Raw genomic sequence first — 24,874 nt, 5'->3', positions numbered from 1 at the left:
TGATGTGATTTTTGTGAATGCTTTGGTGTGTGTTGTAATATGCGAGGGTGGGATGGGGGTGTTGCGAGTGTGTCCCCCTAACTTTTGCCTCCCCCCTCCCCTATGTCATAGGTGCAGTACTCACCGTTGTCGTCGCCGGCGCTGTCGTTGGTCTTCGTAGATGAGTAGGAATACAATGGCCGGTAGGATTTGGAGTTTAGGCTCCATGGAGTCCTCCTTCCTCGTGGGATGTGTTCAGGTGAGCGTTTTCCCATTGCAGAATCTGTTTCCGCCGTGTTTTTATCCACGGAGAATCCGCCCCGGAAAAGGTGGCGGATTGGCGGGTTGTGATACTATGGGCGGTACATTGTCTTCCGTCTGTCTGTTGGCCGTGACCGCCGCGCTGCTTGTCTGTACCGCCGTGGCGGTCGGAGTGTTAAAGTGGCTGTCTTTGTTGGCGGTTTCCGCCACGGTCATAATTCCAAAAATATTTACCGCCAGACTGTTTGCGGTCTTACCGCCGCTTTAACACCGTCCGCCGGGGTTGTAATGACCCCCTATATCTTCTGAGCTAAAATCCAGCCTGTAGCTTCTCTTTGATTTGATTTGTCCAAATCCACATCATATTTCTTAGTTACGTCAGCTAATCTCTGAGAAGTCTGTCCTGCATGCACTTTGGGTAACGTCTTTGCAGTTTGTCTTATGTGTAAGTTTCCATTTGGGCTGTGTCTAATGTTCCTAATATAATTTTGTTTAATTTGAATTTTAATCTGGGCACATTCACTGATCTATCTCTCTCAGGGGTCTCTTCTGTTCTTGCATTGCAATTTGGTACACCTGCGGCACCTTCAGGACTCAAATTATTTAACCAACCATTTAATTGCTGTGCAGTGAAACCTTTCATGCTTAAAGGATTATTTTGATTATTTTGCAACACCTCTGATTTCAAAGGTGCAACAGTCTACTGATTTAGGATATTAAAATTAGACACGTTCTCAGGCGTGTTAAAGGGTACTCCTCCTTGTGGAAGGTTGCAATGAACGTTCAGGATCTGATCTGGCCTGGGCACATACGAAGGTGAGGTTATCAGGGGAAATATCACATCAGGGGTAAATCCTGTCTGACTTGTCATTGTGTCTGACTTGTCATTGTGGTTGGATCTGCAATTCGTGTAGGGGTCAACAGTCTCACAAGAGAACTTATTCTATCCATCTCTGAATTGTTGGAATATACTGGTCTACGTATGCCAATTGGTGATATCCCAGAGAATGTAACCGCTGTATCAGGAACTGTCAGGACATTCAATGAATGTGCATTGCTTCCAGACATACTTCGAACATACAAAGGAACAACGGGACCTATAGTCACAGGAACTGTCAGTGCATGTGGACAAAAATGATTTGTCTGATTCTGAGGAATAGTCATTCCTACACTCTGTCCTGTTAAAACAGCACTGAAACTTTGTCCTGTTTGACTCAACAAAACATTTGGCATTTACTGATCTGGACTAAACATTTGCACAGGTTGATGTGAATAAAATTTGGCACAGGTGGATTTACACAAGGTGACTGCACCAACTGGTTCACATTGAATTTGGCACAATCTGATTCACAATAGGATATGGCAAAGGTTGAACTGTGTTAAAGCTCTGAACTGGCTGATTCACTTCAGGAATTTGTGTCACTAAACTTGCAGGTGTGCCTGGTACTATCTGATTCAGGGTTTGTGCAACTGGAGCAGAAGGCACATTCGGGGTTAAATTTTGAGGCTGCTTCACGTCTTGCTCATGCCTCAACTGAATGGTATGGAGGCAGACAATTTAACAAGATCTGGTTTATAAACTAATCATCTGAATCACTTTCATATGTCATTATCTTTTTATCCTATGTGTCTGTTGTCTGCTCTGCTTTTCCTGTTTTTTTCTTAGTCTTGGGTTTAGTTCTTTCACCATCTTCACAAGAAATAGATGGATACATTCTAATGCCTTCAATTATGTCTGCTCTCCAAACCTTCTGCTCTGCAACCCATCTAGCCTTGGCAAGTGTCTTGATTGCTTTCTGCATTTTTTTCCTCTTATTTAGTTGTCATCTTCTGATGTGCTCTGAGTTCCCAAATACTAAGGGCTTAAAATTGTGAAGGTCTTGGAGGCGGTTTTATCCCATAAAGCCCCCACCTCAAATTATCTAAAATTCTTAAATTAAAGTTCCATAACAGGGCCATGCTAAGGCACCCTCTTTTTCAGTAATCTTGCACCATGGTTCAAGCCACAAACATGCATGAAATCCCTTTTCGGATGATAGATAATGACCTTGAGTGCCTTTGGGCGGGGTCAATATACCCTCTCTAACAGGAATAAACACATCTCCTCTTAAAGCACTTTTTAACATTCTGAAGAACTTCATTTTCAGTCCGTATCAATCGTTATAATAACTTTTTGATCAAATCAGGAAGCAACTTGAATCCCACAATCCCTTTCTCTTGATGTTCTCAACCAATAGCAATGTGGCTCTGTTCATTAATACCAGGACGGCTTCATACCAACCAACCTATACCATTGCAGTACACAATGACGTTACACACTCACTTCGTTCAGCAATGCAGTTGCCTCGCAATTGTCTCTCTCATACCATGGCTCATGCAAAGCTATTGCAAAATATTACGAGCAAAACCTAACAACATGTCTCCACACTGCAGGACGGGGATTCAAGCCCTTCAAAGCTGTATGGAGATATGCTTCCAGGCTGTAGCTTTTCACAATTACACAACAAATTAAACTTGACCAACAAACCTCACAACGGTTGATACAGATCTTCCATGTACACTCAGGACTCACTTAATACCAACCAAACCCACACTCGTGCAAGGAAAACTAATGGCACTGTCAATGATGTCTCATGCCAAGTATCTCACTCCAGACAATACATTAACCAAGTGTTTTCTACACTTGTACATTATCTCGGTCTCTTAGGCCACGATGGACCCATCAACAACAACAATAACAACCGCTGATTTTTTTTTTAGCAAAAAGCGCCACAATTAAACAAGTATGACAACTCCGCAAAATATTTCACAACATCACACTTTACCACAATCTTCAGGTCAAAAGCAATGCAAGTGCAAAGCCCTATTATTATTAATACTTACACAGCCTTCTCTCGCAGGAATGGCGCTGGAACTTCATCAGTCTTCGGAACGGACCATGGGATAAAATGTGGGGTAAGCAAAATTTGAACTGGGCAACCACATGGGACTCATCCTATCTCCCTAGCACTATAGTTACATGTTCTCCTCCTTGTGAAACAAACCAGCCTCTGCTACCAGATCTGCTGGAGAATTTTCTTCTGTCACAGGAATCAATGCCTGGTGAAGTCATCGGATCTTTGGACCCTGCATAGGGTGTGGTAGAACCAAACAACAACATTTCATTACAAACCAACTATATTACACAGTATGAACAATTTGGCCCTGCAAGGAAAACTCCCGTCGGAAATAAAGTTAAGGGATTGTATTACAAACTTAAGCTGATAGGCATGTAGACAATTCTTCAGACACAATTATAGAGATACAGAATCACCAAGGGCTGACCAAGATAACAAAATACGTTTAAGCTAACTAACATTAAGAGAACTAGGCACTCAACAAAGACAATACAGTCCATCAGTGAAATAACCGGGTGAATAGTAAACAAGTCTTGCTGAGTTTTAATAAGCATTAAAGCAGGTCAAATCATTAAAGTTCACTAAATTTTGGAAAGGAAAAATGCTACAGATTAGCCAATCAAGGGATAACATTTGCTAGACAGAACACATGTGGGCAAAGACAAAAAGAATTTGGGAAAGGTAATCTCTGGCAATAGGTCACTAAATAAGATGACAGAAAAGCAGGTAAAAAGGGAAAGTGTCAGCATGTCAGAAGCTCGGTCAGGAGTCTTATTCTTTGTGTTAGGGAGAAATGTCTAAGACTCAACATGGCATTTGAAAGGGGCTGGGGAAGAGAGAGTCCAAGGGACTTAGCAAGCAGGTTGAAGGGACACGGATTCTGCTTCTTCTCTCCAGGGATCTGACTAATATCCAGCTGTTCATCAATATTTTAAGTTCATAGGACAAAATGATTTGCCAGCTTGTCGGCCCATCTGATGTTGAAGGGGCAACATCCAAAAGAAATTGATCATGTGATTCTAACTTGAAACATCCACATGGTTTCCCAGGTTTGTCATGAGAACGGTGTCCATTTGTACACGTCCATGCAAGATTGAAACATATGTTTAAATTGTCAGTCCACAATCTAGGATGTTTCACATCCAAGGTGGTTTTCTCACACTATGTGTAGAACAAAAGACATCTATCACCAAACTAGCCTTCTCCTGGGAATAAAGACTGAAAAAAGGTACACGTTAACAAGATGACTTGACATTTTATGCATAGTCACAAATGCAGGGCCTAGCAGGCCTGTCTTAGGCTAATGCAAGTGAACTAAAACAGCATATTAATCATTCAAACAAACATTTTAATATGCAAATTATAAATTTAGCATTCATAAGCTTTCATTAGCATTCATGTTACAATAACTTTTAAACGAAATAGCACTGTTAATACATTTCCATTAGTGGGGTGCAGAACTGCATTTCTCTACTTTTGCATATGAACTTAAAACACTTATCAGAAATTCAATACTGTTTCAATGCAGACTATTAATTCAGGCCCTAAAATATACTGTAATGACAAATTAATCCTTTAACCATGTAATTTGATCAAAATACTACCTAGGTTTCAGTGGTTAGTCTAGATAAACGCACACTAACATGACTTCTCAGAGCATCACATTATGTTCAAACTGTTAGGACTTTGATTAACATAATGTATACATTGTCACATATAGATGAACAATGTAACATTTCTGCTACATCAAGGATCATAGAGGGCTAATCTGTAGTTTTCAATTCTCCACCCCAAAGTGTTTTTTTTGTGTACACCTCCCTTCCATCTAATCCAAGGAAGAGGGTAGCCCTTATGACTGGTATTTGAGACCTGCGTAAAGCTGGTTCCTTATCATCAGAAGGGTCAGAGAGTGTATTCCATTCACTCCATGGTAAGGAAGGCGTCAGGGGCTTTCAGACCAGTGTTGGACTTAAAGATGGTCCTCATATTAAGTTCAAAATGTTGTAATTACAGGAGATTCTTCCCTTTCTGAATCAAGGGGAGGTGGTGGAATAATTGGATCAGTTTGATGTGTATCTCCATGTGCCAATCCATCCCTCCTGCCAAATGTTTCTCAGGTTCTGTGTGGGCGCATTTGGGTTATTTTCTTCTCCTAGGGTGTTTACAAAGGTATGGCCCCTTTGGTGGGGATGATTCATAAGATGGGAATACACATTTTTTCATATCTCGATGACTAGCTAATCTCTGCCTCTTTCTTTTCTAAAGTGACCAGCCACATCCAGGAGGCATGCAGAATCCTGGAGGGTCACGGTTTCCTCGTCAACCCCCGGAAATCTTGTGTGGTCCCCATGAAGGATCTGGTATTCGATGCGGGGTCACTAGGACATGGTCAAGGGACAGGTCTTTCTTCTGGTGGAGTGAAGAAACACTATAAGGAAGAAGGTGAGGAATCGGCTCAGTCAGGAGTCAGCTGCAGCATCCGTGTTATTGAAGTTACAGGGATTGATGGCAGCAGTGATCAATGTTCTACCATGGGCGCATTTGCACATGTACTATCGGATCAACCATCGCGTAGCCTTAGTGTACAATATAAACGGGGCATATGGAACATGCTGGTTGGCGCTTACTGACATACTCGTGGAGGGTGCCCGGTTGGGTGGGCCACGATGCTCATTTTGCAGAGGTTGAACCTCAGGGGAAGCACTTCCAAATGTGGACGTGGCGGGTGCCGCAGTTGGGGCTCGGCTTCTGGAAAGGACGGGCCACCGTAGCTCTTGGGCTTGGCAAAGATGGGGCAGGACTGTGCGCTCAGAGATCCCATGGCAGAGGGGGATCTGGGATCCTTCCTGGAGGTGAGCTGGTGATGTGCTGGAGCGTGGTCGGGGTCTGACTGTGACACCCGGTTCTGTCATCCTCTCCTGGAGACACAGAGTGGAGGGTTCTCCCTTTATGAAGCACCTGTGGTCTCCGCCCGCTGGGCCGCGCCCGTCCACCCTCGGGGTGGGTAATGGAGTTCCCGCCTCTTGCCAGGATGATGGACAGCTTTCCAGGGCGGCCCCAATGCGTTTGCCGCCGATTCCGGTGGTGCGTTGTTTGATGCTCGGAGGCGCGGGGACATCTCCACGGGGACGCACTGGTAGCAATCGCATTGCCGGGGGAAAACAGGGTTTCTGGAGACGTTTACCCCGTGGCCCATCACGTACCCTTGGTGTACAATATAAACGGGCGTGTGGAACATGCTAGGTGGCGCTTGCTGACATACTCGTGGAGGATGCTCCGGTTGGGTGGGCCACGGTGCTCATTTTGCAGAAACTAGACCTCAAAGGAAGCACTTACAATTATAATCGTAGCAGGTGCCGCAGTTGAAGCTCAGCTTCTGGAGGTGAACTGATTATGTACTGGAGCGTAATCTGTATCTGTATCTGACTGTGACGCGCGGGTTCTATCTTCCTCTCCGGGAGACACAGAGTAGAAGGTTCTCCTTTCATAAAGCACCTGTAAGCTCCGCCCGCTGAGCCACGCCCCGTCCACCCTCGAAGTAGGTAAAGGAATTCCCGCCTTTTACCAGGATGATGGATGGATGACTAGGTATTTTTTTTTTACCCATGATTCTAATTATGTATTGTATGTGCATATGTGTGTGTATTCATGTGTGTGTGTGTATAAATATATATATATATGTGTATGTATGTGTATATGTTGTTTCTGTGCCTGGCATGTTTGTGGATCATTGCATGGCTCCTACTCATCACTCTTATGTCATGTCTCTATCAAATTATCCTCCATTCTCACTCGGACTCATCCCAAATCCCATCGACCACTTTCATCTCCTAAATATCTCTGCCTAAGCTCTTCCCTCCACCTCCACATCTAACTCACCAAACCTCACTCTACCTCTGTGACCTCCCACACAACCCTACTAAATTCTCCTGCATTCATCTCACCCTGCTACTATGCTCTCCCTAACCCTTCCACATCCTCTTTCCCCTCCGCTCCCCTTTTATTCATCTCAAGCCTTTGGATTGAGTAAATGAAGGATAAACTCCCAATTAACACTTCTGGATTTCTTTCCTCCTCCACCCCTCCATTACTCCAGTCAATCTAACTAACAAACTCTTATATCCGCATCTCAAATTAACTCATAATAATACTAAAACTGTACTCCTTATTAAATTATACTAATCCATCACTAATTCTTGTTGGGTACCGGAGTAGCGTGCTACTCATCGAAAAGCGCTTCAACGCCTCGTCAGGGGTAGTAAGCGCTATATAAATACGATTACAATTACAATTACAATTACAATCTGCTGGTGCACTGGTCCCCAAGCTCCCAGATTTAGGACCTACCAGCGTGAGTGTCTCCTCGTCTCAGGGTTTCCTTGACGTGGTGTTTGGATGACAACAATCTATTCACAGGACTTCCAATTCATGTGACTCATCTTAAGTGGTTACTATGGATGCCAGCAAATTGGGATGGTGGGCAAACTTGGACTCTTGGTCTGTACAGGGTAAATGGGACAGCATACAGCCTGGTTACTCCTCAAACTCCATGGAGTTGAAGGCAGTCCAACTGACCTGTCAAGAATTTGTATCCTAGCTCAGGGGGCATCATGTCTGGGTCCAGAAAGACAGTAAGGTGGTGATGGGGTATGGGGGGGTTGCAGGGTGGAGTCTCTGTGGCTTCAGACTCAGGAGAACAAAGTCATGGGCAGAGAGCAATCTATTTTCCCAGAGGGTGGTGTATCTCCCAGGGAGGGAGAATTGGGTGGCAGACAACCTGAGCAGGGTTTTCCCCCCGATGGGTGTGATGTCTTTGATGAAAGAGGTGTTCCATCTGTTGCAGAGGAAGTTTGGGTTTCCTACTGTGGATCTGTTTGCAGACAGCGATAATGAACTTCTCTCACACTTCTGCACAAATATTCCTTGCACAGTTGTGGAAGATGGATGCAATGTTGTTCACATGCAGGGTAGGCCTCTATATGCATTCCCACCAATTCTGATGATTGCCAGAGTATTGCACAAAATCAAACAGGACAAGGTCTGGGTGCTTTTAGTGGTACCAGGGTGGATCAGACGACCATTGCTGGAAATTGCCATTTCTGCAGGGTTATCCCCAAAAGTTTTGCCTTTATCTTCCTATTTTTCTGACCCTCTTTTGTTGGCTTTAGGACTCTGGGCACTTTACCACTGCTAATCACTGATAAAGTGCCTGTGCTCTCTCCCCTAAAACTTGGTATAATTGGCTTATACCTATTTGGCTTATTTAATTTACCTGGAAGTCCCTTGTAAAGTGATATACCATATACCCATGCTACTAGTTGGACTGCAGCTCTATTTGCGCTACCCACAGAAGTAGCCTTTTAAACTTGTCTCAGGCCTGCCACTGAAGTGCTTGCATGTACAGTTTACTGCCACACATTGACTTGGCAAGTCAAACTACTTGCTGAGGCCTAGACTGCCTTTCTACTACACCTGGATAGCCCTATGGGCAGAGTGCTCTGGTTGTAAAAGTTAGGACTAATATTTTTATGTGTTACATGACCTAGTAGTGAAAAACAGCCTATTTTGTTTTACAGTACTGTGAGTGCTGCTCCTCTCATAGGTCTGCATTGTTAATTCCTTTATATATGCCTAAGTGGTAACTTCTGATCTATAAAGAGAAACATGGGCATGTTTGGTATGTGTTGAATGGTAGTGAGAAATTCTGCTTATTGGTATAGGTGGATTTTACATTACTATTTTAGAAATGGCACTTTTAGAAAGTGGACATTTCTCTGTGCTTATAACACTGGTGCTTTGCAGCCTAACTCCAATCCACGTCTAGGGCAGAGTGACACCTCCACTTTGTGCATACTCTCCAGACAGCCATACATCAGGAAGGGTTAGGAGTGAAAGAGTTACATCTACATTCATCTATATATTGATGGTCTTCCTGACTGGGAGGGTCATTCACACTTTACAGTCGTATAGGCTGTGTCCTGCCCTCACACAAAGGGCAGACATCATTTACCCCTACTGATGTCTGAAGCCAGAGCAGGAAAGAAGAAAAATTCTTGGAACTGGTCAGATCTGGCTGGAAACTTCTCACATCTTCTAGAAGCTGGGCACTAGGAGAATAAGTACAAGGGCTCTCACCCCATGATTTTTAGAGCACTTTTGGAACTGAGACTGAACCAGTGCCAGAAGGACTGCTGGACTGCTCAAAGGACTCATCTGGACTGCACTTCTATTGTTGCCCTGCTGCTGGTTGGCTTAAAGGACTCATTGGATTGCTTTACTACTCGGTGGCCTGCTTCCAGTGGATTCCTGACTCTGTTTCACTAAGGCACTGCTGTGTTGCCAGGGGTAGCTGCCAATTTGCCACTAGCATTGATGTGCTAGCCTGCCTGTCTGCTTTGTTCCCCCATCAATGTGCTCAGCGCTTGGTGAGCGCTTTATTTCTCATCCCTAAGTGCAGGCTTGTTCTGGGGCTTACAGCAGAGCTCGTACTTAGCGCTTCCACTTTCATTTAAAGCTTGTGCCCTCAGCAGCCACCGCGCTGACTGGAGGAGAACCTGACTGTGATACCGCCCGGTGACCCCGACAGCCAAGTGCTACAAGAAAGCACTCCATCTCAGGCGGGACTGCAGAGCCTTGAATAGAAGCACATCAGTGCTTCAAATGCTGTGTGGGCTTCACTGACCAAGGACATCGCAGGAAGAACCGGCCCGCTCCCCAGGCCCCCCAACACTTTGGCAGTATGCTCCCACTCAGTGCCGCATTCGCTGAGGACTTGCACAGAATCAGGGGAGGCCTTTGCTTTGTGGGAGTCGGAGGTTCACCTGGCAACATGAGAGCGCCGCAGATGTGTGAGCGGCCTGGCTCCACTGCCAGGAGATTCTGGAGCCTCAACCTGCAGATCTGGCCCCCAGGAGCCCTGCCAATGCATCAGAAGCAGCCTCATTGCTACCATAAGGAATACAGTGAGTGAGATGGGCTCCCGGGGAGGTTGGTGGCCACCAAGCACTCCCTTTGTGGAAGCTGCTCATGGTTATTCTCTACAGGAGGGGGACCCAGGCAGAGGATCATCACCCTGTGCCCTACTACAACATGTGCCCCCCCTGCTTAGGTACATACCTTGGGGGCATTTGTTGGTATCTGGCTTGCAGAGTAACCTGTAGGAGGGCCCCTGAAGGGGGCAAACATTGTGGAAGCACTTCCTTTCATGGGCTCCTGCTCCCCTTGCTAAGGCGTAGAATTTTATTACCTGAAACAGCTACTGCACCACACCGAATAGGTGTGCAGGAGCTCCTGCGGCCCGTGCTGGGGGACAATTTTCATAAGTCCAGCTGGGTTGGTAAACTCTCCATAACTTGCCTGGTAGGCTTGCAGGTATGCTGGTGCCTTAGGCTTCTGTAGGCCACACGTGTTATTGCCTCCTTTACCACATTTTATGCTATTGTCAAAGGAGCCCACGAAAATCGTATCATAAGCAGCCTAATAGAGGCACAGTAGCACAAAGGTCTATGTTTCCAGGGTTGTAGGTGTCATGATTCACGTGTTTCGGCAAACAAGTAATGACTAGGGGGTTTCAGGATGTGCACAATTACCATGCTGTATGTGAGGGAGATATTGAGGGATATATATGTACCGTTTCTCTTTGTGTGTCTCTTGCATGATTAGGGAAATAAGTACTGTCTCTGCAATAACACTTCAGACTCCCTAATCTGTGTTTCCTGACATAAGTAACCACTTTCTAATGACACCTACCACATTGGCTCCTTTATGAACATGATCCTGATTACTGTTCTTTCTTTAGACATAGGCCATCATTATGACTTCAGCGGTCTTTTCACAAGACTGCCGAAGCCACGGGTGCCAGAAGACCGCCAGTGCTGGCGGTCTTCTGACCACCATATTAAGAGTACTGAAGGATTTCCTCCACAATTTGGGTGGAAATCCTCCAGTAGCCGTGCTGGCAGTTGGAGGCGCATGGGTGGTTCCACCACAGGCCCGCCCCGCCAAAAGGACTCCGCTAACCCTATTACAACCTGTAATATGGCCTGGCGGTGTCCTGATGGCAGGGCGCTGCCGACTGTGAAGTGCCTGTTCACGTTCCCTGCAGGATGCCCTCCTCGCCGGACAAGGTAAGTCGAACATTCGACAGGGGAGGGGAATGGGAGGGTGGGGGTTGTGTGTGAGTGTGTGAGTGGGTTTTGTCTGCATGTGTAAATATAAGTGTGTATGAGTGTGTGTATGAGTGTTTGAATGCATGTGTGTACGTGTGTGTGTATGGGTGTTTGAATGCGTGTATGATTGTTGAAGTGAGTGCGTGTTGGAATGTTTGTGTGAATGCGTGTATGGATGCGTGTGAGTGAATGCGTGTATGTAAGTTTTGGTGAATGAGGGTATGCGGGGTGCGTGTGGGTGTCTGTGCATGTAGGCGGGGAGTGGGGTAGTGGTCTGGAAGGGTGTGGGGGTGCTGTTCTGGAAGTGGGGGTAGGAGGTGGGGGTACTGATATGGAAGGGGAGGTGGGGGGTACTGTGATTGCGGGGGGATTGAGGGAGTTGTCTGCCAGTGACGGGAAATACATTTCCTGTCACCGGGAGCCTTTCCGCCAGGGTTTTCGTGGTGGTGCTACAGCTGCGGAAACACTGGCAGAAAGCCGACTCATGATACCACCGGCGGTCTTCAGTGGACCGCCGGGTCAGAGATGCTGATCTCCGGTCCCGCTGTCCAACCGATCTGGGTACAAGAAGGGATGTGGTGAGTTGGCAGAGGCGAACCCGTCACACTTATAATGAAGCAGTCTTCACGCCAGCCCGTCGGCGGTGAGACCGCTACCGTGTCCCTGGTGGTCTTCTGACCACCAGGGTCAAAATGAGGGCCATAATCGGTACAGTATATACATTTTTTTATGATGTTTATGGTCTCAGGTACATAATTACAATATAAGAAGCCTATTTTTTTTTTATATACTCCTATGTGGAGTCTTTTTTGTGGTGTATTTTTTGTGTCACTGGTGTAAGTGTTTTGCGCAGCTGCATTACACATGAACACTGAGGATAAGCCTGACTGCTCTTCGCCAAGCTACCAGGGGGTGAGTACAGGTTAACACTGGTGTGTAACTTACTTGCCCTGACTAGAGTGGTGGGTTCTGCCTGGCTTAAATGCATACACTAGCCAACCAGAAACCCAATTTCTAATAACCATGCTATCCTCTTCTGATGAGGCTAGCATTGCAGGCACATTGGGTGATTCCATTGCATTCCTGTCCTCTGAAGGGACCTCCTCTTCCAGCAGGAATGTTGCAGATATTACATCTTCAGGCCTGGCTGTTGAGACGGTGAATCTGTTGGCTTAGGGTTATTCTGTGGTAGTGGTGGACTTAATTTAGAACTCATAGTGGCCCTGACTTCTTATTCTAGGCATTTGTGTTCCTTTTCCTGATGGTGTATTGAGAGAGGTCTGAACTCTTGGTCAGGTGAACCAGTGAAGTTTTTTTTATCAGATGGCTTCACACTGGAGTTGGAGGTGGCTCCTTATATGATAGGGGCAAAATGGGCAGCTTTGAAAGCTTTCAGATGCCCACTTTTGGATCCATTAGTTTCCAGAATGATGCAGATTTTCTTTCTGCAAAGACCTAGAGTGGTGTGCCTGGCTCCGGCTTGGGATCTCCTCTTGGTGTTGCTGGCACTTCAGGCTCAGCTATTTGAGCCATTAGCTGAAGTTGATCTTAAGTTCTTGACCCTGAAGGTGGTGTTTCTTGTGACGATTTTGTAGGCAAGGAGGGATGGAGAGTTGGGTTCATTTTTCAGGCCCCCCTCTTTTTAGATGGTTTGGCCAGACAGGATTGCTTTATGGTCTGATCCCAAGTTTTTGGCCAAGGTTCCGTCTTTGACAAACAGGTCTATGGAGGTAATGCTTTCAGCTTTTTATCCAAACCTTCGGACTGAGGAGGAATCAGTCCTACATCTTTTGGATGTGAAGCTGGCAGAGTTGTTGAAGCTAGTGAGGATGGGGAGCTTTCAGCAGGCTGACAGCTTATTTGTGAACTCTGGGTCTGTTAAAAATAGTAATAAGCCGTCCAACTCCCCGTTGAGTAGGTGGATTAAGCAGGCTATCCTACTTGCTTATAATGCTCAAGGCACAGAGGTAGGAACCCGGGTGTGGGCGATCTGCACTGAATAGTTCAGTGTCTTGGGCTTCTTTTAAAGGGGTTTCTATTGAAGACATATGGCAATGCAGCCACATGGGCTTCCCCACACATGTTTAGGGATCATTATTGGGTGGTGTTGGGAGGGGGGGCTGATGTGGCAGGGATTGACTTTAGCATCAGCAGTATTAATGGCAAGCATTAGCGGTTAACCTGGATTGTGACAAACTGTGGAAACTGGTTGTTTGTCATTCTGTTTTTTGATTAAACACTAGTGTGTTACAGGCAGATTATTTTCTGATGTACTTTCTTTTAGTTATGAAGCTGAATACAGCTTGGTATCAGCTCACTATGTGATTCTTGTGGCAAGGAAGAATGATGAGGAGGTAATGCCCTGGTTACTTACCGATAAACTTCATTACTCCAAGTCCAAGTCTTCCTCGCCACATCTTGTTTCCCATCCCCCTCTTCCCTTTTTTCTTTTTCGGCTTCATGTATTGTGTGGCTTTGGAAAAGACCAGGAAGTGGGAGGGATGGGGGGAAATTAACTTCCTTTTATGGTACAGATCGAAGATAAAGGAAGTCTGCCTTATTAGGGAGGGACGGGGAAGGCTAGAGTGCTAAATTTTGCTTGGAGGGCTCTGTGGGGGAGCTAAAGCTCACCATGTGTTACTAGGGGTGAGGAAGACTTGGACTCGGAGTAATGAAGTTTACCAGTAAGTAACCGGGCTACAACTCATGTTGTCTGGGAAGCATGATGTTGTTCTTCAGTGATACTTAATTTGTGCTCTTCAGGCCCGGCAATGATGTAATGAGGCCACCATTTAGCATAAGGTTCTCCTTCCTAAGAAACCTTCTGTTTGAGCGCTTATTGCCAAGCTGGTATCTCGAGCATAACAGCAACAAAACTGTTGTTTTGATCTATGGGACATCTTCACATTCTGACTTCCAGTTACTGACCTCCAGTCATGAGACTGGCCAGATTTAAGAGGCGGCACACCATTGTTTTCAATGGGCCTCAATGTACTTTGCAGGATTAGTGTCAACAGTTTTAGAGCTAACCATGCAAAGAGCCAAACTAGCGTCAGAAATGTTGACACTAGTTCCCTAACTACTACCATGGTATGCCATATGTTAAATACGGTGCACAATGGTGGCGTTAGGGGGACGCTAAGGGGCGCTAGTAAAGTGCTGCTGCGTTGGATGCAGCACCACTTTTCTTAACTTCGACCCAATGTTCTTCCATTGCTGCACTCCTACAGAATCAATTAACTGTAATATAAAGTTGAACTCTCCATTTTTTTGGCCATCTCTAAAAGAAAATCTGCAGAAGGTGCACCTTTCTCTTCGTCTCTTTGAGTGCAGTACTTTAACTACACCTCTGTTGCGATGCTGACTTGAATAGTGTAATGGTTTATATCTGGGGTGTCCCAGGGCTGCAAAACGTACTGACAGCGCTTTAGAATGCTGCTGCTCGATAGGCGACGAGATCCCGACACTGTCAGTGGCCTCCCTGGTTCTGCTGCGGTTGCGATGGCTCATGGTGAGTCATCACATCAGGTTCAAACCTCTCTGTTTAGCAGCACTCCTTGCAACGTGCACACGCGCTGCAGCTGCATGTGGAATGATCCTCCATGTTTCCTATTGCTTCACGAAAAGAATCTGCCTTTTTTTGCAAAAAAAACTTAAGCACTGACTTTTCACAAAATCACGTAGCGTAGTTTTTGTTCCGCATCCTTTTCAGACCGGGGCCGAGACGCTTTTGGAAGTAGAATGTTTCAGAATTGTTTTAATATACCATAGCGGCTGCGTGACACCACAGAGACTTAAACCACACCTACATTTTTATAGTCCTTGATCACACATCATTCTGGGGAAGAGGCTTGGGCATCCCGTTCCCACAGAGCAGACCCGCTTCTCACTGTTTTGAGGTATATGGCCACTTGGTGGTGAGAGTACCGCTGATGTTCAGGTGAATGTGTCTCTTCATTTGCTACTCAATTCTTGTTTATGTAAAGGCGTTAGTTCAAGTGAGCTTCAGGTACCAGAGAAAACTTGACTTGGCAGACATCTGTAGCCCCTTAGACATGGGTGATTGGCTCCCTTTGAGGCAATAGTATTTTGAATGCTCTGTATTTTGTGGTAATACTGTAGTGTAGTAGGGGTACAATGTTCCAACCGCATAATAAAGCCTGACAGGAACGACGGCTCGGAAAACACGTATTCAATAAGCTGTAAAATAGGAAGTGACACGATTTAAGATGTTTACATTGCAGCTGCATGGTTTAACTATCTGTTAGACAATGACCGCAAATGTAAGACGTGGCAAAATGTCAATCCTAAACTATGCACCGGGGCACTACCGATGGTCACAGGGTCGCCAGAAAAGAAAGAGGAACCTCTTGGGAAAGGGGAGACAAACTCCTCAAGGCACAGAACCTTTGTTTTAACCCTTCCTATTCCAGGCAACCAGGGTTCATGCAGGTCTTGAAATCATTTGGAGCAAAGTTCATCACAGCTTTTATATCCTGCCTCCTTCATTTCTCAAGAATTAACGCTTATTGTCAATATATGCAAATATAGTCACCTGCAGACCTGGAAGTAGACACAACACAAATTAAGGGCGCACTTTAAAGTTTGGCAGACAGGGTACTCTGCCACAATGGTGAAGGAGTAACATGACTGCGAAACTCTTGCTCTGCCTACCACTTTTGAGTCAGGCCACCCACCCTATATTGATTTTTTTTTTTTTCCACCTCAAGAATATCGTTGCCGTGAGTGACAGTGAAAACAAACAAGCATTGGCAAAGCCAGTAGGTCTCGCCCATACAAGAGCTACAGGCTTAGGCAGTGTGTTTTTGCTATGTTCTACATCAGTGTGGCTGCTGTTCAGCATAGCTGAAAAGTTAGAGACATGGAGTACCTAAGAGTGGAGAGGGGGTAGTAGGGTTCAGTGGCAGAGAGTGTTGTAGAGTGCAGTGTCGTAGAGTGCAATGTTGTAGAGTGGAGTGGTGCAGAGTGGGGTAGAATTGGGTAGAGTGGGTTGGAGTGGATTGAGATAGTACGGTGAATTGGAGTAGTTTAAGTTTATTATTATCAGTGTGTTTAGTTAATGAAAATCATTGCACTTATAAGAAGTAAAACAGTCAAATTAGCCCATCACTCTTAAAAGAAAATAGAACCATAACATATACAACCATGGAATTAGGACCCGTTCAGAAAATGTGGCATGGGTGCATGGGTGTTATAGTTTTAGCAATTCTGGCTGAGCACTTATGCCCCTGATTTATTTTCTACCATTAGTACTTTGGCCAGGGTGCGCACCACACCCTCCAGGTATCTCACCGTCCAGGAGATCCGTTTTTGGTTGGTGGAGTTGAGGCAGACTATAGTCAGGTGTCTGCAGGTACGGACCACCAGTTGAACCCAAAGTGATCTCCGGAGCCGGCGACGCTCCTCCAGGGTCCTGGGGCACAGGCAGAGCGCGTTGGACACTGTTTTGGGTGTTAGCCCACACAGCCGTCAGAGTCCATCCTTTGTTGGTCGTAGCCATGGTTTCTCGTGTGGTCCTACTGGGAGGACCCCCAGGTAGTAGAGTAAGTACTTCCTCTTTGTGCCGTAGGTTAAAATTTCACCCAGATAGGCCTGGTCTTGTAGCTGTTTAGGACTAGCCAGGCATGGTGTCTTTTCTCAAGGACTGTCTTGTCTTCAGTGAGGGACAGGATCATTGTTGTTCTTTTAGTTAGGGTTTTGAACAGTTTGTGGTTAGGCTCAGATGTCCATGGGCTTTTGATATCGAGCTGCTTTATTGAGGAGTCAAGGTATATTTTCGCCAGAGATCGGGGTTTCAACGTTATTTCTTCCCAGATGCCATGATTTATGGCGTTTGTGGCTGCAGCCCTTGCTTTGTGATGGAAGTTGGTAAAAGCTGCTCTCCTTGCTGGGGACTGTTTGAGTAGGCCGAACTCCAACCTTATCTGTGTCTCAGATGTAGGAGGATGGCCTGGTTTGTAGTGGGTACCAAAGGTACATACACCTTATACCAGGTCCAGTTATCCCTTATTAGTGAAATGTAGTCAGTGTCTAGAAGCCAGGCTGTCGAGAGGTAGCTGTAGGCATAGCAGCCAAGGCTGAACTAGGACACATGCAAAGCTCTTGCAATACCACTGTAGTCACACAGTACTCATACACATGAAAGAAAATACTCAGTGTTACAAAAAGAAAAGTACTTTATTTTAGTCACACAATTCCAAAAATACTTTGTAGGCAATACTCCCTTAGGAGGTAAGTAAATCACACAATATATACACTAGTGATCAGCAACAGGTACGTACACAGTAGGAAAATAGTGCAAATAGTGAAAAACACCATAGATTGCAATGGGCCTAGGGGGAACACAAACCATATACTAAAATAGTGGAGTTCGAAAGTCGGTTTCCCACCTAGGCAAGTGTAATGTGTAGAGGGGTGCTGGGAGTGTAATAAAACACCAAAGGTAAGTAAAATACCCCACCCCAGAGCCCAGGAAAGCAGGAGTAAAATACAGCAAGTTTCCTAAAACACACTAGAAGTCTTGATAGAAGATAATGCAAGAACCAGAAGAGACTGCAAGACACCAAGAATGGATTCCTGGACCTGAAAGCCTGTAGAAAAAGGGGACCAAGTCCAAGAAGCACTGAAGAGACCAGGGAGAAAAGGAGCTCCTACTAAGCCAGATGAAGGTGCAAAAGAAGAACCACCGGTGAGAAGACAAAGTCAGTATTTCACCAAAGAAGACAGATGCAGGTTCCTGGTTGGTGCAGATGTCCCATGCGCAATGGATGAATGCAGTCTGGTTTGCGTCACTGGATTCTGCCAACAAGCCTTAGCTCATGCAAAACACGTGGTTGGTGGAAAATGGCGCTGCCCGGGACCAGGAGGGACCTGGTGGCCTCTACCCAGGATGGGGAGACAGAAGGGGCTCTCAGCAACTCAGAGAGCCCTCAGAAGACCAGGCAGTGCACACAGGAGTCCCACAGCACGGGGACAAAGGAGGTGAAAATGGAGGCCCACGCAGCACGCCACGAAGAATTCCCAAGCCACCGGAGAAGCACTCAGGAAGCTGTGCGTCATAGGATGGAGTGCTGGGGGCCTAAGCTGTACTGTGCACGAAGAACTTCTTGGAAGGGCGCACACAAGCCTTGGCAACTGCAAGTCACGAGGTGCATGGAGGTACTGTCTTGCATGGGGAGGCAAGCTCTTACCTCCACCAAATTTGGATAGCTGGACATTGGGACTGTCGGAGTCACTTTAGTTCACCACCCGTGTCGCTGTATCCACGCCTGTCATCTAGAGAGGGGACCCAAGCCACCAGTCATCGCTGCAGAGAGGTGCCTATTGAAGCAGGGAAGTGACTCTGTCACTCCACAGGAGATTCCTTTGGTTCATCTGGTGCAGGATAAAGACAGGCAGTCCTCTGAGGATACACGTCCTGGAAACTGTTGCAGTTTCTGGCAGGAGCTGAAGTTACAATGTAGCAGAAGTCGTCTTTACTTCTTTGTTGCAGTATTGTAGAGTTCCTGGAGCAGTTGTTTTTTTGTCTCAGAGGTATATATATATGCTGACTAGGATGAGCCCTAGCTCCTCCCTTTTGTGTTGATGGGTTAGGAGCACAGTGAGGAAATTGCTGGAGTCTGAGGAGAGCCTCTTGCAGCTGGCCTTTAGGGCCTTTGATATATAGATCCCAAGGCCACCTTTCCCATGGCCAAATTTGCCTTCCTTGATGGCGTGAAGGAGGGCAAAGGAATATCCAGGAATGAGGATTCGTTCCAGGGCCCAGGTTTTTTGTAAGACAATGATCGAAAAGCTTTGGAGATAAGTCAATGTGCCAGGGTCTTGCAGTTTGTCCTTTAGAATGTGAATGTTCCAGGAGCCGAGCTTTAAGCGGTGACTGTCGGGGACCTCCTTGCCCCCTAGGGCAAAGATTCAGTTTATGGTTACATCTAGTTGAGGATGTGGGCTACCCACCCCTTGTCTTCTCTCTCTTGGCTGTGCTTCTGGTCCGGCACTTGATGTGTGGGTCGGGCACACCTTGTGACATTTGGTCCTGGGAGCAGACCTCGTGCTCCCCAAAGAACCATGGAGGGAGCCGCTGCCACCCCCCTCAGGAGTGCTTTTTCGTGGCCTCAGTGGATAAGGGTACCCGGGGTGTTCTACCACTTCCCATATGATACCCCACTTCTTAAAGTGTTTGCCTTCTTTGAGAACAGCCTCAGCCGGCATAACGGACTGCCAGGTGACTTTGGTTGATCCATTGGCTTTCCCTGTCCCTCGCTCTATAAATTCAATGGATTCAATCATGTATGAGGTGATGTAGGCAAGACCTAGAGTCTGCCATAGAAGTTTTAGAATGTTTCCCCGGTTGAGGATATTTGTGTTCCCAAGTGATCGATATTCTGGGTGGAATAGAGTTGTCCTGCTCTGTCCCTCCTGTGGGATGTTCTCAGTGGGCATGCTGTTGTGTGAGGGATTTTATCCTCCGTGAATGGGGACTGCATGTGTTCTCGATGAGGGACGTCCAGAATGAGTCTGGCGGCGATGTTCTGGATGAGTTGAAGTTTTTTGATGTTCCTAGTTGAGGTTCCGGTGTAGAGGGCGTTGCCGTAGTTGAGCTTGCTCGTGACTAAGGCGTGGGTGACTGTTCTGTGACAGTCTGTTGGGATCCATCTGAAGATCTTCTGAAGTTTGCGGAGTGTGTGCCAGCAGGCGGAGGCAACAGAGTTTACCTGGCGGGTCATGGATAGGGAGGAGTCAAGGATGATTCCTAAGTTGCGGGCATGCTCGGTCAGTGCAGGGTTGGTGCTGAGGGATGTGAGCCACCAGGAGTCGTCCCAAGCTGAGGTGACGTTTCCGAAGATGATGAGCTCCGTCTTGTTGGAGTTGAGCTTGTGGCAGCTTTCTCCCATCCAGGTGCCGACGGCTTCCATTCCTGATTGAAAATTCCTTTTGGCCAAGTCTGTGTCCTCGTGAGGGAAATGATGAGTTGTGTGTCATCGGCATATGACACGATATTCATACCTTGGCTTCTGACGATGGCAGCAAGAGGTGCCATGTATACGTTGAACGGTGTGGATCTCAGTAAGGATCCTTGGGGGACTCTGCAGTTGACTCCTGTGGGTCTGGAAGTGTAGGGTGGGGGTCTGACCCTCTGCGTCCTCCCGGAGAGGTAGGAGTGAATACAATCCTTCCACGGATTCCTATGTTGTAGAGTCTAGTGCGCAGAGTGCTGTGGGAGACCGTGTTGAAAGCTGCTAAGAGGTTGAGGAGTCTGAGTGCTGTGGTGTGGTCGCAGTCTAGGAGTATTCGGATGTCATTGGAGGCTGCCAGGAGTGCTGTCTCCATGCTGTGATTGGTGCGGAAGCCGGACTGGGAGCTGTCCAGGGAGTTGTTGGCCTCGATTAAATTCCGTAGTTGTGCGCTGATTGCTTTCTCTAGTACTTTGGCGTGGTAGGGTAGTAGCGAGATGGGCTGGAATTTTTTTTGTTCTGACGGGTCGGCCGAAGTTTTATTCAGGAGAGGGCGTATTTCGGCGTGTTTCCAATCCTCAGGGAAGGTGCCCGTGCTGATGGAGCAGTGTATTGTGTTACAAAGCTGGGGGGCGATGGATGCGCTGGCTCTGATGTATATGTGGTGCGGGCAGGAGTCCAAGGGGGCTCTGGAGTGGGTGCTGCTCATGATGTTGACTGTTTCCTCTGTTGCGAGCGTGGACCAGCCGCGGATGGGCTGGGTGTGTTGGCCGCAGGTTTAAGTGCCAGGATTTTCCAGGAGGAAGCTGTCGTAGATGTCCTGGATCTTGCGGTGGAAAAAGGAGGCAAGTTTGTCACAGAGGTCCTGTGACAGGGGGATGCTGGTGGCTTTGGAAGGGGGATCTGTGAACTCGTTGATGACTCAGAAGTGTTCCTTCGAGTTGTTTGCGGAGGAGTTGATGCACTCCCGGAGTGCGTCCTTCCTTGCCTTCTTGATTTTTTGTCGGTGGACAGCGGTTAGCGGCTCTGAATGAGGCGAGGTCTTCCCTTGATTGGCTGTTCCTCCATTTTTTCTCTAAACCTCTGCTGGTACGCTTTGATTCTTGGAGTTCAGTGGTGAACCAGCTGGCTTTCTTAGGTACGCATTTGGCCGATGTCAGCCAGAGAGGGGCTAGAGTGTCGGTGCATTCGGTGATCCATGCATTGAGATTGTGTTCTGCTGTGTTGGTGTCATCAGAGGGGGGAGGGAGGGATTTGGTGAGCAGTGAGGTGAGTTGTTCTTTGGTGATTTTGTTCCATTTCCTGTGGAGGGTCCTGGAGGTGCGGGTGTGGCTGCTGGGTGCGGTGATTGTGAAGTGTATGCAGCGGTGGTTGATCCAGTCTGGGGTGGAGATGGTCTCGATGGTGATCCGGTTGCTTGAGGTGAAGACGGGGTCCAGTGTGTTTCCTGCGATGTGTGTGGGTGTGGAGACCAGCTGTCTGAGGCCGACTGTGGCAAGGTTGTCGAGTAGAGCGGTGGTGTTTGGGTCGGTGCGGTCCTCGAGGTGGAAGTTCAGGTTGCCAAGGAGGAGGTAGTCGACTGACGCCAGGGCCTGGGGGGTAGCGATGTCTACGTCGTTGTCTATGAAAGCTGGGCGGGGGCCGGGTGGCCTGTACACGGGGGTGCCACGGATGGAGGAGTTGTGGTTGGGGTGGACCAGGAAGTGAAGTTGTTCCATGGTGGTGCAGTGTTCTTCTTGGACAGCCTTAACACGTAGTGAGGACTTGTGTACGATGGCGAGTCCTTCCCCTGGTTGGGAGGGCCTGTCCCTCCTTAGGATGCTGTAACCGATAGGAATGCGATGGCGATGTCTGGACTCGAGGAGGGGTTGGTCCAGGTCTCGGTGAGGAAGGCAATTTACGGTCGGGTGATGTTGATCAGGTCCCAGAGTTCGGTGGCATGGATGTGGAGGGTGCAGATGTTCAGCAGCAGGCAGTTGATTGGGTTGTGGAGGTTGTTGGTATCTTTGTGTGCAGAGAGTACCTTCGGTTTGTTGAGGGTGGCGCTGAAGTTGCAGTTTCAGGGTGTACTTAGGGCAAAGGTGCAGCAGTTGTTGAGATTTCCGGTGTTGAGGCAGAGGAGGGTATTGGAGTTGTAACGGAGGCAGTCCAGGGGGCGGTTTAACAGAGATCCAGGATTCCTGGCGCTCGGCACAGTCCAGACGTGGACAGGTGCAGATGCGCTTGCCTTTGGCGCGCCAGCGGCGCTGCCGCACCGGTGCCGCCATTACGAAGGGGAACGGGATGGGGGCAGCAGTCAGCTGGGAGGCCGGAGGGCAGGAAAGGTGCTTCACAGTGGGGAGTGGGGGAAGAGGAAAGAGGGGAGGAAGGAAAAAGAAATAGAGAAAAGAGAGGGATGATTAAAGAAAAAGGCAGAAAACGCAAGAGCGAAAGAGCGATAGAGAGAAAGAAAAGAAAAGGAAATACTTACTTGTGATGGCCACTAGACCACCAGGGATGAGAAGCAGGGACGAGCCTGCGGGTGGAGGAAGGCCTCAAACTGAGAGTCAGGAGACTCTCAGTTTGACCCAGCAAAGGCCAAGGCAGCAGCAGCAGCCAGAGGAGCTGAGGAGGGCAGCAGTTGCAGACTAGGAGGTCAGTGCAGTTGCCCTCTCACAGCGCTGCACCCGCCATTAAGAAGGGGAGGGGGAGCAGTCAGCTGGGAGGTGGGAGGGCGGGAAAGGTGCTTCGCTAGTGGGAGGGGGGCAGAGAGAAGAGGGGCGAAAGGAAAAAGAAATATAGAAAAACGAGGGATGATAGAAGAAAAAGGCAGAAAATGCAAGAGTGACAGAGAGAAAGAAAAGAAAAGGAAATACTTGGTATGGCCACTAGACCACTTATGGCCACTAGACCACCAGGGATGAGGCGCAGGGACGAGCCTGCAGGTGGAGGAGGGCCTCAAACTGAAAGTCAGAAGACTCTCAGTTTATCCCAGCAAAGACAGAGGTAGCAGCAGCAGCAGCCATAGGAGCTGGGGAGGGCAGCAGATACTGACCAGGAGGTCAGTTCAATTGCCCTCTCACAGCGCTGCAATCGCCATTAAGAAGGGGAGGTGGGCGGGGGAGCAGTCAGCTGGGAGGCGGGTGTGCGTGAAAGGTGCTTCACGAGGGGACGAGGAAAGAGGGGAGAAAGGAAAAAGAAATAGAGAAAAATGAGTGATGATAGAAGAAAAAGGCAGAAAACACAAGGGTGAAAGAGCGACAGAGAGAAAGAAAAGAAAAGGAAATACTTGTGATGATCACTAGACCAGCAGGGATGAGGCGAAGGGACGAGCCTGCGGGTGGAGAAGGGCTTCTGACTGAGAGTCAGGAGACTCCCAGTTCGTCCAAGCAAAGGCAGAGGCAGCAGCAGCCAGAGGAGCTGGAGAGGGCAGCAGACGCTGACCAGGAGGTCAGTGCAGTTCCTGCCACTTGTTTTCAGGTGGCGAGCCTCCTTGGCGCGGTGATTGGGGGTGTCCTGTCTTTGGCTGCAAGGCTGCTTCAGGGGTGCTCTGCCTCCCCCCTGGGTCCTTGGGCTCAGTGTGGCTCACTGTGGATGGCTGTGAATCATGCTCTGCGTGGTGAGATGCTGCCACCATGCCTTCGTTGTAGGTTCCTGGAGTGTTGCCTTCGGGGGCTGACTGTGTGGTTGTCAAGTACATGCTGTTCTGGGGTAGTTTTGTTGTGCAATTTCTACTTCTGAGTTCTTTTGGACCTGGCTTTTTCCTCTAGTTGTCCTGGCTGGGGAGTGGTGTTGCCAGCGCTCTTGATGCCTATGGTTGGCTCTATTGTCAAGTTGCTCGATGATGCTCCTCTCCCCTCTCTAGTTGATTTGGGGGGTTTTCCTCAAAGGGGAGAGGTCTTGGCTGTTTGGCGCCGATATTCCAGAAGGGAAGCTCTTATTTTCGGGCTCGCAGATGTGCTTGTCACTGTGTAAAGTGTTGGGCCCTCCTTGCGCTTGTGTGCGCATGTCGGCATCCTTCCTGTCTTTCAGCTCTTTTATTACGCCCCTACGTATACTAGGCAGCTAAGCTAGTTTATCTAGGGCTGCAGAGCACCAGCATCTTGGAGCGAGATCGTTGGTTGCCTCTTGCCCTCTCTTAATGGGACTGTTAAGGTTGTTGATACGCTTGTCAATGCCGGCCATGTGGGCTCCTACTGAGCTCAGTATCTCCACTTGTACATCCATCTTGGCAGAGTGGTAGCTGAGTGCGTCGGCCATTGACTGAATGGTTCTGAGCAGCGCAAGCCAGGTGCTGTCTCCTGGCTGTCCGGGAAAACCTCTGCTGCTAACCAGGGAGATCCCCCATGGCTGAGAAGGGGGCCAGGGAGTGGGGTTCTCGAAGTGCACTCAAGCACTCTTTTTCAATTTCCGATGGGTATGAGGCAAGCAGCTCGTTCCATTCTTCCTGTGATAGGTCATCGAAATCTGCCTCTATGCTGGGGTCCACTTCTGCCTTGCTGTGCATCGCTCTATTAAAGTCTGGGCCTTTGTCTGGTTGTCCTTGTCTTTGGCCACTGTGCTCAATCTTTTCATACAGAAAGGGCTTTATGCTCATGCTCTGTCTTACCCTGATTGG

This window comes from Pleurodeles waltl, chromosome 10 (genome assembly GCF_031143425.1).
Source record: "Pleurodeles waltl isolate 20211129_DDA chromosome 10, aPleWal1.hap1.20221129, whole genome shotgun sequence".
Lineage (NCBI taxonomy): Eukaryota > Metazoa > Chordata > Amphibia > Caudata > Salamandridae > Pleurodeles > Pleurodeles waltl.
Note: the sequence above shows the minus strand (reverse complement) of the source record.